Below are 14,780 nucleotides of genomic sequence, written 5' to 3' on the forward strand. Positions count from 1 at the left end.
TAGATACAGATATTGATTCTGACATGGTCTATAAGAAGATTTAGGTGTTATCACTATTGGGTCTGCTCCTCTGATCAGACCCACATCATATTTGTGGTCACCCCACAAACATGACAGTACCTGTTTCAACTCAGGAATGTCATTGATGTTTACAACAAAACAATCCTTCATCAATTATCCTACTTGCGGTGTATGTCTTACATTGATAGTCTATATCAGGAATGAGCTCAACACTCCTAATTGCATTTATCACTGCAGAAATATTTTGCGATTCACCTTTAACCCCCTGTTTAAAATCCTTTACTGGGATTAAATGTCTTTTCACATCCAGTCGTATCACACCTTTTGGTCCAAAGTTCCAAAACTTTCCACTCAAATTGTTTTGTTTGATTAGTGGACCATGGGGATCAGAATTTGATACCCTAAACAATTTTTTTTTGTCAGTCTATCAAAGCTACTGAGACAACACAGTGATTACGGTTTCAATATAACCAACCTAACCTATCCTTTTTACTCAAACATTCTCTAACATTCTTAACCTAAGTTTGTCTTTACTCTAAGCTTCTCTTCATTATCATAACATCAGTGATCACATTTGTCGTAAGTATCTCTGCCTCTGGCAAGAGGGTGTTATTTACAGAGGTGAGAAAAGAGTCTGGAATCGTCCATTGATATGCATATATCAAATCCTCCTTTCCATACTTAACAAATGCTGATGTTCTTTGGACTCTAGTTACTAGTAATGCCTTGTGGTGTTGAAATTAGCATAATACCCAATGAACACATCAAATCTCTACCCATAAGATTTATCGGGCAGCGTGGTGACAACAAAGATGATTGATTAAAATTTCTCCATTTGCTCCAATCATTTTGAGATATCTAACACTCGTTTTAGGAGTATTATCTAACTTCACATTTATTGACTGATTCTGTCAGGGTTTTGGTTGAGCACGTGGACCCAAGATGCAGAGACAGAGTTTTAAACAAAAAATAACTTAACAGGAGAAAACAAACAGAAATCTCAAAAAGTATACACTGAAAAAACTAAGAGCACACAGGGGACAACACTAGGAACTTACTACAAGACGTAGAGGAAGCTAGCACAGGAGACCAGACATTTACGACCACGAACCAACAAGGGGAAGCACAGAGACTTATATACACACAGGGAAGGCAGGGGCAATTGAGCAAAGGTGGAACACATGAGGACTGGTGCAGACAATCACAAAGACAGGAAGTGAAGAAAGAAAACACACTAGGAGTTACACAGTAACAAGGACACAATATTACATTCAACTAGTCTCTGCTCAGACATAAGCCTCTTACTTGGTGCTGCTCCGCAGTTCATCTGTGCGTAAGGCGGTGGCCGTTATCTCGTCCCGGGAACGATGGCGATGAGCTGATTTCATCCGTGGCAATGGTGGTTAACAGCGATGTCGACACAAAGGAGGGAATTTCCCTCGTTCTCCTTGACGAAGTCTTTCGTCCTTCTGCAGCTGACTGTGGATCCAATAAAGTCTGTAAACTCAACCCGCGAGTGAAAGGCCTAGGTGTTTACATTTAATAAAATAAAATAAAAGGTTTACTCAAAAAGAGGGATAGTTAACAACGAATCTGAAAGTAAAACAAAAGTCTGCGTGTTTGCTTCATTTTAGCGACTGGGTCACACGGAACAACTTGGAGAGGTCCTTGTAGTAACAGCGGCGCATGGGAAAAAAGCCTGGAGCTGCGGAGCCAGGTCTCTTTTATTACCTGTGTCGCATCACAGGCAACTCCTAGGGGGGTCACGGGGAGTCTTTTGGCTCTCAGCCAGTGAGAGGCCAGAGTTCGAATTCAAACAGCGGTTTGCAACTCCGGGGGTCCACGAAGGCAGGGCCGTGCAGAGACCTTCAGAGGGGCAGGTGCTCAAATTTCAAAAGGGGCACATGGAAAAAGGCTCATATGCTGACATAACTTAAAGCTACAATTTGCTGTTGAGGGGGTTGCTGCTGTCAGAGGGCTGTATTGATCTGAGACTCTAGACATTAAAAGGAACAGAGGAGAGATATTAAGTTATGTGACCACGACAAGATGCAAAACCTTGTAAATATTACTGTTGCTGCTGTTGAAATGATTTTATTATATTACAAATCTAATCCTGTTCTGAATTCATAATTTATTCTATTTTTGATGATAATTAAATAAATAAAAACAAGTGTTGATAATTGGGAGGATGAGAAAAATCACAGTTCAAATCCTTTCATTATAAGATATATTTTTATGGCACACACACAGACACAGTGCAGCACCTAAGCCCTCCGCAAACCTGGGAAAATCCCTGTAACTTTCTTTAAACCGGTGGACAGAAGTACAATTCTCCCATGACAAAAGAAAGACATACAGAAACAAAACGGCCATCACACGTGTTTTCCTCAGGCAGCAGCACAGTGGTTGGCAGGTGTCGCCTAACGTTACTTGTACAGGCTGAACACAGCGATATAAACCACAACCATGCATGTTCATGCTCACTGCGTTCATGTATAAATACACCAAATAATGTGCACTCTGCAAACCCCATTTACCGGGTCTCACACGGCGCTGGGAGTCTGCAGTGCCCGCAGCTGCGCAAGACGGGAAGAGGGCATGTCAGGATGAGCTCAGGTGAAAACTCATCATGTGACTGACGACAGCCAGGTAATTTTATTTATAGCTAAATTATTATGAATTGTTACATGTTCTTCATGAAGGGCCATGGGCATGATTTCACAAAAAAAAGAAAATATGCTCCAGCAAAACTGAGCTGAGGTTTACTGTATCTGTAAATATTTTAGAGCAGTTAGGTAATGTGGTTATTGTTATCACTGCAGGATCATAGTCTATAGCATGTCTCTAAATCTGCAGATTACATGTTAGAGCGAGAGAAAACTAATGTAGAGAGACGCTGCGAGAGGCGGTGCAAAATTCCACCATCATACATGATCCCTAAGGCTACATTGATTGAAGGGTCACACACATGCAGTGAGTCGTAAACATACCCAACGTGTGTGTGTGTGTGTGTGTGTGTGTGTGTGTGTGTGTGTGTGTGTGTGTGTGTGTGTGTGTGTGTGTGTGTGTGTGTGTGTGTGTGTGTGTGTGTGTGTGTGTGTGTGTGTGTGTGTGTGTGTGTGTGTGTGTGTGTGTGTGTGTGTTGTGGCTAAGATTTGCATTTGATTCATGTACCTATGGTTGCCCATCAACATTTGAAGGTGTTTTCAAGAAGACCAGTAGATAACCTATTTACTGACAAATGAGGACACCATTTAGTGATGTATATATTCAATCTGAAGCCACCACTCTGGTCTCTATACAATGACCTGCCCACAGTAGCTAATATCTGACTGGCTATTACTCATGATGTGTAACCAATCAACACTGAAGGGCACAGGTGAGGCAGAAGAACTGTGCATCAAAAAAAGATAATACGAGCACAATCCTATGAAGTAGTTAATTTATTGATCCAATTAAGACACTGAGCAGAGGGGTGAAACAGTCAAGCTGATGTAACTTGCAGCTGTGAGTATCATGTGAACAACTGTTTGCTCAAAGAGAAATAGGGAGAGAGCTGATAGCTTGAGGAGAACAGGTGTAAGTTTAAGCCTAAATCGGATGCTTGAAAATGTAAAGCATTATTGTTTACTCTGAGAGGACCAGGTATCTATGCATGTACCAGGTGACAACTGCACCGAAAGCAAACTAGACATTTCAGCCAGGCACTTTGCAGCCTATGTGTGCAACTGATAAACTGCTGGCTCACTGTTTATTTGTAATTAAGTAGCTAAAGCTAATCCAGTCTCATAAAACACTCCTGCAATATATGTACCCCTCATGAAGTTAAGTTTTTATGTCTACCCCTCATGAAGTTAAGTGTTTAGAGAGGTGTTGATTATCAGCTTCTGCAGCAGTGCTGGTATTATTATTTTGATTATTTTTATATTTTATTTACCATGTGTGGACCTTCATTGGGAACATTGAGTACAGACATCAGTCTGCATGCTGAAGTGCCCTTCGGCAAGATACCGACCCTCCGGCTATTCGGTCAGTGTGTGGATGACTTGATTAAAAACTGTAGTGTATTGAATTTGAGTGTGTGCATGTATGGATGAATAATAAGTATTAGTTGATAAGATTTGAAAAGCGATACTTAAAGTATGTTTACTATTTTGTAATTGAGATCAAATGAAGGGTTCAGAGTTGTATGTAGTCTGATGATTACTCAGGTAGTAATGGAGTAAGAAATATTGAGTACACATTAGTTTTAATGTTAACGTGTGTGGAAGGTGGTCTCTAGTTCAAATGTATGAAAATAGGATTATGGGCCCCTCCCTCCTTCCAGCTTGGAGACTGTAGATGTTGAGTGACCAATCGAATGAGCAGAAACATCAGCTGTTCCCACCTCTGAAGTGTCTTGTATGTAGGGAGGGTCAAGCCTACATTCGTCCTACAACCCTGTTTTTGAAAGTCTATTAAAAGGGTATGTAACTGCCAGAGAATGTGTAGCAAGGGCTGCTGTGGCTCAGGGGATAGAGCGGGTCATCATCTATTCAGAAGGTCGGCTGTTCGATCCCAGTCTTCCCTATTCCCCATACCATCCAAGTGTCCTTGGTCTTTTGCACCTCTTCATATCTACACTACAGTTAGTGGCGCATACACACACACACACAACTGGAGCTGGAACATGTTTATTTGCCTTCATTCTTAACATGTCTATATAAAGTACAATAACAAACCAATATATTCCTGCAAAGATGCAAACTTGTGACAGTTGCAACATTTTGACCCACACATGGTAATGAGCTCTGTGTAGTGACAGAATGGACACGGATACAAGTAGCTAAAATGAGTTTTTCTGGGGTGTCTAGACTCAAACTTAGCAATGGGGTGAGGAGTTCCTGTCAGGAGGGAGCTCAGAGTAGAGCTGCTGCTTTGGTCCAGTTTAGGAGGCCTCATGTGCGCCATCCATTGGAGGTTTTCAAGTAGACCCATAACCCTCTGAATGGATAATATCTATCCCATCTGTCCTGTGAACGCCTTAGGATCCCACAGGAGGAGCTGGAAAGTTGAGCTGGGCAGAGTGAAATCTGGAACATCCTGCTTAGACTGATGCCACCATGACCCATGGATGGATGGAGATGCAAGAGCCTCAACTGAGGGGACAGAAGATGATATCTGGATTGTGCATTAGTGCAACATCTGGTAGTCTGAACCAGCGAGTTGTAGCTTAGGCAAAACAGTAACTTACCTCATACAAAGTTAAATAGCCATTTTCTGTCTAGGGAAAAATATAAATCCAGCAATGTCTTCTGTCCCTATTTCTTAATAATATAATTTGAACAATAAATGGCAGCTCCTGGTTCATGACTTTTTTTCTTAGGACTTTGATCCCCCCAAGGGTCTGAAGGAGTGGTAGTCTGTCGCTGACAACGAGTACTTTGGTTTTCCCTGTGTTGACCTGGAGGCAGTTCCGCGTCCATTCTCTGTATTCCCTGTCGTCCTCACCTTTGATCGTCTCAGTATTTTACTATCAGTTTTTTAGAAACTAAAAAAATGAATCAGTTGTCCTGGTTGATTGTTTTAAGGTTGTCAGACAGTATTGTACATGTCCTGGTAAGACCCATATAAAGCAAAGCCCAGATCACCATGCTTGTCTGTATGTAACTAATTGTTGCCTTATGTGAGAGTAATGACGTTTCTTAGCCTGACCATAGCAGTGAGAGATACATGAGCAGCACTGCATGTCCGTAGTGGTCCCATCATCAAAGTGTGTGTTTGTGCAGTGACTAAATATGCCCTGATGAGCTGCTGTTACATAAACTGTTAATTGGGCCATGCAACACAGTGCCTCATTTCAGTCCTGGATTACCTCAGTGCAGGGGTTGTACCAGGTGAGGGAAAAGAACACTAAGTTGAAATTTAAAAAGATTGTTAGTGTATGGGAATGTGATGAGTTTGTACTTTTGACTGGTTTCTTTAGAGTGTGGGTTTCTGCCAGCCTCACTTCTTTGTACTTTCCCACTTCAGACTGCTCGGCTTTCCCTGGTTTTTGACTCTTGCCTTTCCTAAAAAAACTCCGGAAGCCTTGTCTTTTTTTCTTAACATTATATCTGAAACAAACTGTCTGGACGTTTGCTCACATCAGTTGTGACAGTTGTGACAGTTCACCACTTTGCTCCAGATTGAAATATGACTTTGGTGATCACTTGGCTTCACCTTTAGTGTCGTGATCTTTTAGGGTTTAAAAGTAAAGCTCAAAAGTTATCAGACAGAATGTTTTGACATTTGATGCTGAAGTTCATTTTCCCCACAGATTGATAATCTTGATTGAGTGACACATTTTTCATCCAATGCCACCATCAGGTTAAGTTTAATTTGTCCAATACTTCTGTTTATGACTGTCATTCAAATCCTCCTCAGCAGCAATAGTAAATGTCAAATGTTGGGATGTTTGCGTTGTTGTTTAGGAACTGTTTAAATGTGACTTTGCTAATTTAGTAGTGGAAATAAAAGCTCAGTGTGTAAGACACATGGTTCAAAAAGGTTGTACTTAGTCTTGTGATTATACATGGGTATGTTTTGGCGTGACATGCAACAAACCAGTATGTCATTTCCCATTTCCTTTAAAAGCCAGGTACACTTGCACCTCCACTATTGTAATGGTGGATTGGCTATGACGTAAAAAGAAAACATTTCTTTGCATAGGAAATCCTGTCACTTTGCTTGTTACACACAGATCATCTGTTCACACACTGAGTGCACAAGTGTCTTTTGCCTACAAAGGCTCATATCACCATCTTGATTATGCTACTAAAAATAACAGTGAATGTATAAGTATTCTATATAGAATCTGTACAATACAGCAATATATTAACATGAATATACAAACGGTTTCTGTTTTGTTGATTTGGATTTTAGCTGCATCATTGCTTACTCTCTTCATGTAACATGTATTTTTAAAAACACACACACACACACATCTCTGTGCTGCTCACACTGTGCTGAAAGTACCACCTCATGGTTGAGCAAGCAGGAATCAAATTTTCTTTTTAGAGTAAGCCTAATTCACCGCCGGCTATGACAAGTGAATCAAGTCAAACGTTGCCGGATGCACAAATGTATTCTGACAATGAATGTGTGTTTTTGCTCACAGCGTGCACGTTTCACCACAGATTCTGGCCAAAAGGGTAAAATCCTCAGTCTGGTCAAATTGAGTTGACTAAAAACAACTAAATGTTGAATGCATTTGTTTCTTTATGAGTGTTAGCCCTCTAAACACAGTTTTTTCCCTGAGTTGTGGGGGAAAATGAGAGTTGAAGGCCAGACCACATAAACACCAAAATAAATGCTTCTGTCTCTGAGCACTGATAATGTGTTTGGCTTGAAGGGTTTGAGCAAAGTGTTCCATTTGTCAAGAACCATCTGCAGTGTGAACAATACTCGGATACATAAATGTGTCACAGTATTATTTGAACAGTTAAATGTATCCGTTTGGTATTTTACAATGTGAGAAATGTTGGTAGTCATGCCAGCATTAGCCCACGTTATGTTCCTGTGTGTCATATTCAGACGTGACTACAGACAGAAATTAATATTTTAGACCATGTGAAGGCAAGTGTGAAAATAAGGGAAACATGGTCTGCAGATGTCCATAGAGATGCATGCTGTTTTTTTTTTTGGCAGCCCTGTTTAGAGTGTGATTTACATTACTGCTGTGATTTACTATAGATGCTCTGAACTCTGTTGGGAAAGTGGTGATATCAAAAAGCCAGTTAGCAATTGTGGTGAAGTATCTCTCCACTAGTAGGAGTGGAAGCTTAGAAGATTAGCCTCCTTCCATGTGAAAATGATCTGCAGCATCTTTTAAGGCAACGGGTCCCAGTGCTGTGGATGTTTAATGTACAGTACTGTGGTGGCTCACTACCTGAGTATATGCAGTTATGTGTCTGATCATGGATCATGCTCTGGTTCATTGTTTAAGAAAGACCACCCAACAATTATCTACTCCTGATTAATGGCCCAGTTCAGACCTGGTATTAACATCTGTAAGTTTGTCTGTTCACACCTGGTTTTAAAATGTGTCCTGAATTGTTCTCCTTTGACCACTTGTGATTGTGTCTTACTTCCCTGCTCTATATGCAAATTAACATGTCCATCATTTGACTGGCAAAGACAAATTATGTTTTTGGCCATTGTGTCTAGAAAGATGTGTCCATTATTTGTGTGTTGGTACAGAGAGAGAGTAGAGCAAGGAGGGGCTACGCACAACACTACTATGGACTCAAAATATTTTTGTAGGATTTTGTTGCTACCAATAAAAAATAGTACATGAACTGTAATAATCATTTTACTTCATTGTGAAATTGCAGCAGGTCAGAGATGTCAGATGAATTGTAAAGACATTTGATTTCTTTTTAAATGCTTTTTTTATGTATTGTATTCTGTTGAGTTAAATACAGAATGTAAAATAAGAAATAAAAGGGTGAAAATAATAGTGCAATGACTGAAAGAGTAATTGTTTGTTTTAATAAAAGGCTCTGGCAAACAGGAAGGTTTTTAGCATTGATTAAAAAAGAGTTGCAGTGTACCTGCAAGCATAGCAACTGAATGGGAATATAATTTAAGACTGCAAATGAGATTCAGACAGCCCTTACCTCACAACACCACCCTAATCGTCTGTGCCTGCTACGACTCCATCCTGGAGATCAACTCTAAAAGACAAGTGTTGGTGGATTATTATTAAACATGAACAGTCATCAGCTGGATAGTCTTTTGCAGTGTATGGGGTTCCGATCAGCTGCCCTTCCTCGATCGAACATTTACACGCCCGGCTTATATTATCGTCAACACGCATCCCGGCCACTGGCTATCTCTGGAGAAAGATGGCGTATTTTTTACGATATCACTCGCCGTCTCATCCAACTCTGAGAGCTCGGAGGAGGAGGATGGGGGAACCCCCGGCTCGTCATTCTGCAGAGTCGAAGTCACTTGACGTTCATCTTTCTGACCTGCTTCATCAGGGAGATATTGTTGTAGTAAGGCGTTGTATTTTTCACCATGGTTTATTCCCAATTTTGCCTTTGAAATAGGCCATCACTTCTCAAAATAACTTCATGACTTTAATGCTTTGTCTAGACCCACATTACATAAATCAATGTTGTCCTGTATTGTTAAATGTTAGAATATCAAATTTAATCAAGACTTATGTGGGGTGGAATAGCTAGCTCTACGTCCAACCCTCCTCCTTTATCCAGGCTTGGTACCGCCAAAGAGACACTCTGGCAGAGTTACTTAGGGTTTTTTTTTTTTCTCTGTTTTTTAGGGGTTTTCTTAAGTTTGGTTTAGTTTCTAACCTTATGCTCCACTTAGAAGCCTACAACAAGTCACAGTAAAACATGAACATTTTTTGCCATAACTATAACGGTTTTAACTTGAGAACATTAACAATCTAAATGAACCAAAAAGAGTCAATGGCAATGTGAGAAAATGATGGTAACTAGTCTGGCCCTAATTCAGGTTGATTGTTTTTAATTTTTTCAGACCCCCCCCCTCCACACACACATGCTGTGCTGGCTCACAGAAAGAGTAGGTCATCTTCATTTTGGTCAAGGCTTTCTATGGCAGGTTCAGCAACTGAGGGAGCTGACTTAAATGAGTAAGCAGCTGATGTGCCAAAAAGCTGCAAAACATTATGAGGCAGCTTGTGCTCATAGCAAGCCTCACCAGACAGCTTCAGACCATATCGGACATACAGGATGGAGTTAGGGGTTTGCAAGGACATCCGATTTCTAAGTTTGCTTTTTACCACACTCATCTGGCTGAATAATCTCTCGACTTCAGCATTCGAGTGTGACAAGGACAACACAGACACAGCAGCCATGGCAAGTTCCTGAAACGGGTTGATATCAGCTGCATCCCTGAACTTCCAAATCTCACTCCAGAAGCCTACTGTGTTTTTTGTTTCATTCCACTTACAAAGATGGATGGCACGCCATTGCTGGACAATCTTGTCTATCTCTGCAGGAGAGCAGCCAAGGAGCTTGGCGATTTTTTTTATATTTCTCCCAGGCTCTTATTGTGCTTTAGAGTTTCCTCTGTTAAGGTTTGTTTCTAGTTGGAGCCCAAAGCAGAGAATGGAAAACCAGATCGGAACGGAGGCAGAGTTTATTGATCAATAGGCAGAGAAAAGCAGACTGTGGAGGCAGGGTGCTGGTTGGCTGGAACTCTCCACGGGATGACACGGACACTGAACACCAGGAACGGGAAAGACACGGCACGGAAAAACAAAACGCCGGCGAGCAGCAAGGCACACGGGAGGTCTGGGTGACACGGAGGGAAACTGCTACACAACTGCTACACACTGCTTTCGGACATAGTTCTTCTCCTCAGGCGCAAGGTGGAGCTCAGCTGCCTCTGACTCAAAAAGGTAACCAAGGTACGGTTTGGGACTGATGTATCCATCAATTGGCTCTTTGAGTACATCAATATTGGCCAGTGGATTCAGCACCAACTTCTTGACAGCTTGGGTAGCCTGATAAAGTCTAAGAGGATCTACCTGCTCTCCCTCAAAAGCCTTGATGGCCAACTGTACCTCACCCAGCACTGACTTCAAAAAAGTTAGATACAAGATGTTTTGAGGATCACTGTACATGGAGTATAAAACCTCAGCCATGTAGCAGTGTTCACTGGACTTGGTGACTGCGAAATGCAGTTTAAGCGCCTTCCACTGGTCCAAAATGTGTGAAACCGCTGGTTCAATGGAGAGCCAACGTGTGGCACACACCTTGGTTATTTGTAAGGGTTTCTCCCCACAGTTGATGGTCTCATATATGGCCTTGTAGGCCTCCCTGCGCTTTGGAGACACTGAAAACCAGTTATAAGTCTCCCGTACCAAGTACTCCACACTACGGGGGATGGTGTCATTGGAAGCATGACTTGTGACACACACAGCGAATAAGAACCAGATCTTTGAGGCCATACTCCTCCTTCAGCACTTTATGGACCCCATTGTTAATCCCCGTCATTACGGAGGCATTGTCAGTCCCTATCCCCAGGAGTTTCTCTTTTTTAAGACAACACTTCTCCAGGAAAGCCACAACAGCTCGGGCTATAGATCTGGCATCTCCTCCCTCCAACTTAACAAGCCCCAGAAATGTTGAGACCATTGTGTGTTTGGTGTCACTAAAGTACCTTATCACAGTAAGTATTAGAAAGTATGGTGCTAGAACACCATTAATCATTTCCCTGCACTTTGTCCTGTGCCTTTTGAAGTGAGTAGCAGCAGTGGAGTCTGAGAAAGCAGCTTTACATGCTTCCCCAATGTGATCACATGCCAGCATGGTACTTGTGCTCGTAAAAGTACAGTATCCATACTGGATACTTGTTTCATTAGAGTATTCAGCTCAACTCTATTTTGTATTAAAAAATATAGTCTTTCACGTCTCATTCTTCAATCGGCGACATCTCATTGGTTCTCCCTCTCATCGGCCAAGGGGCGGGACAGTGTGATGTGACAACTTCTCATGGGTCGGGGGCGTGGTACCTGTCACGTCGACGAACAGTGTCCAGGCTTCTCGTTGGTCGGGGCGGGGCTTAGGAGGGGAGGGATACCGTGACGTTTTTTTGAGTGACAGACCTGTGAACACACATAATAGTAAAGTTGGCTGCAAGGACAAGTTTTCTAAATCCTCTCTAAATAATTGCTTCTGTTTAACTGTAGAAAATTCTGACTAAGTCAATCATTGATTTGGTCAATGCTTGTATCCGGGATTATAGTCCCATGGTCGTATGGTTATGTAAATTTGTGCCTCATAACTGTGATAACACATTTTGTTGTTTTCATTAACTGAGCAAGTGGAAGCATGAAGATGATGAACAGAAGAGGCCCCAAAATGAAGCCTTGTGGAATTCCACATGTTTTTGTCCAATCAGATGTGCAATTACCTATAGACACAAAATAATCTCTGTCCTTTAAGTAGGATTCAAATCAGTTTTGTACTGTCCCACTGTCTGTGTTTATGTGGACATTATTTAAGACCCTTACAAGAGCAGTCTCAGTGCTGTGGTTTGGTCAAAAACCTGACTGGAAGACATCAAACTGTTTTTGAGCTAAAAAGTTGTTAAGCAATTTGCTCAATTATTTAACTTAAAAATGGGAGATTTAATATGGGCATATGATTGTTGGATGTGTCTAGAGCAGTCATTCCCAAAGTGTGGCCGCGGCCCCCTGGTGGGCCGTGAAGCCACTGCAGGTGGGCCGTGAGAGGTCATCAGAAAATAAATAGATAAAAAAGTTTCAGATTTGTAAGTAAGCGTTGATTACCACAAAACATTTATGATTGATTTAAAAAAAAAAAAGTAATCATCACAGGTAATGAAACAAAGACATGAGATATAAATTCCACGTTGTTCTTATTTTATCTGACCTATATAGCAGGTGTCGTTTTTTTTTTGCTGACCGTCACATTAACACTTGAACGCATCATTAGCGCGGGAATCATAGATGAGGGAGAACTTTGTTGTGTGCTGGGTCGAGCAAAATGGAGCAGAGGAAAACTGCTAATGACAAAGGAATCAGAAAGTCCAACTGAATCATTCAAAACTAAAAAGAGGACTCGCAGAAAGGACTCAAGTGAGGACCTGTCGCTGGCCCAGAGGACAACCCCCAAGCCTGTGTGTGTGCTGTGCGCTGAGATGCTCGCTAACAAGACCCTGGGACCATGTAAAGTGCGCCGCCGCCATTTAGAAACTAAACATTGACAATATTTATCCAAGCCTCGAGCATCTTTTAAAAATACGCAGAGAGAGCATCGGAGCCAGCTACGCGGCAACATCACCCCTCTCATTGGGTGAGTTACAGGTGACACAATGTCACTTCATGCGATATGTGATCAATATCAAGTATATCGAGAAACTGCTTGAGGTGTCAGACCAGAGGAATTCCAGTGTTAATGTCAGTTTCTTGACATGTGATAGCAAGCGTTTTTTTTCTTATGGCCACCACTAAAGGTCCAATGTCTTGCAGGTCCTGACTCACACTTATCAAATCGTGTTACTCTTGAGAAAGCATGAAAGGCTTAAAATCACCCATCCACACTCTGCAGTCCTGAAAAAGATATAAGATGGTTTCAAGACCTATACGCACTCCTTTAAATCTTTCAGTTGTCCTAATTGTTAATTTAATTTGTAAGAACTTAATGAAACTAGCTGAATCAATCGAATGATTGACTGAAATTTGTATCCAAAACTAGTGGAGGCTTCCTAAAGCAACCTGTCTCACCCCTAAGAACAAATGGTTTAGTCATTGCCACAGGTTTCTTCTGTAAATAATCAAAGTGAGTGACTGGAGAAGTGGTGTTCAATATGTGAGGAAAGCAAAAGTAAAGTCTGTGAATCAGAAGATTGGGAAAAAAAGGAAAGTGAAAGAAAGCAAACAGGGCAGACAACTGTTGACAGATTTCTTTCCACAGAAAGGTGAGTCCAACCAGCAGTAACACAGTTTATTACACCGGGTCACACTGGCTGTTTGTGTGTCGCAGATTCCCAGTTGTCTGATGTTCATGTAGCTGAGGATTTAATTCGCCTTTACTGAGAGCTCATAGTAAAATAAGAAGTGAACAATGTGGACTTGAACCAAGCTGACATGTTCGTTAGTTTTTCTACATCTAGTCAAATCTCGCTCAAAAAGAACAACCACTTCTGTTGGTGACCGTTTACAATAAAAGTCCCATACAGATACACTTCTTATGATGACAGGAAATACAAATTCACTGACCAACTTTTTTACAATAAGGTAACTAAATAAAATAGCTTACATTCACACTGGGTGATGATCCGCCACAGTTCTACAGCTGAGCTGTGTTTATACGAAGGGTTTATCTTGAAAATGGCCATAAATTGTGCAGAATTAAGCATATCAGATCATTATTTCTTACACTAAATTGCATATGTACTGATCATTAGTGACTACCCTAACAAACACTACAGATTAATTTCTACAATTGACTGACACTAAAAAATGTTTTATATATGCATGAGGGACATCGTGAATTGAGAGTGGAATGGGGCCCACAGAGATTGCTTGTGTATAGGTCCCATAAGCTACACCCCTGGTGACAAGAGTCATGTTATGTCATCGTTCTATGATGTCAATATTTCAGCTTTAAAGATAAGTCCTTCGTCACCTAATTCCACATTGTGTGTGTGTATATACATTTTATTTTTCTTTTAAAACAGTGTTTTTGTAAATAGGTTTATTTTCTTAAGTTAGAGGGACAAAGTAACGTGGTCCTTGCACTTATCAGTCTTTCTTTTATTCTTGTTTTCTCTTTGGGCTAGCTATGGATTGTTTAATGTTTTCATCTGAAATCCTAAATATCTCACAATAAAATTCACAGATACATAAACAGAAAATGTTTATATCAAGCAAATGAAGAAAAATCCAGAAATTAGTTTGTGTTGTTTGGACCCTTAAAATAAAAGTAAAGAAAAATTGTGTTTGAATGTGTCCATTTGAAATAGAAATGATCATTTAAGCCAGGGGTGGGTAACCTTTTTTTCTATGAAGGGCCTTTTAATCCTGCGAGGGCCATACTAAATTATTGTTTAATATTATTAGGGCCCGAGCACTGACGGTGGGAGGCCCTATTGAAATTGAAATTGAAAGGATTTGTATTTCCCTTTTGGGGCTTTTTCAGGGCCTAGACGCTCAAATTGTTACCAAAGTTTGCAGGGAATTCAAAACCCCAAAAAGTAATTGTATTCTGGAGTCA

The sequence above is a fragment of the Hippoglossus hippoglossus genome, chromosome 10 (assembly GCF_009819705.1).
Source record: "Hippoglossus hippoglossus isolate fHipHip1 chromosome 10, fHipHip1.pri, whole genome shotgun sequence".
In the NCBI taxonomy this organism is placed as follows: domain Eukaryota; kingdom Metazoa; phylum Chordata; class Actinopteri; order Pleuronectiformes; family Pleuronectidae; genus Hippoglossus; species Hippoglossus hippoglossus.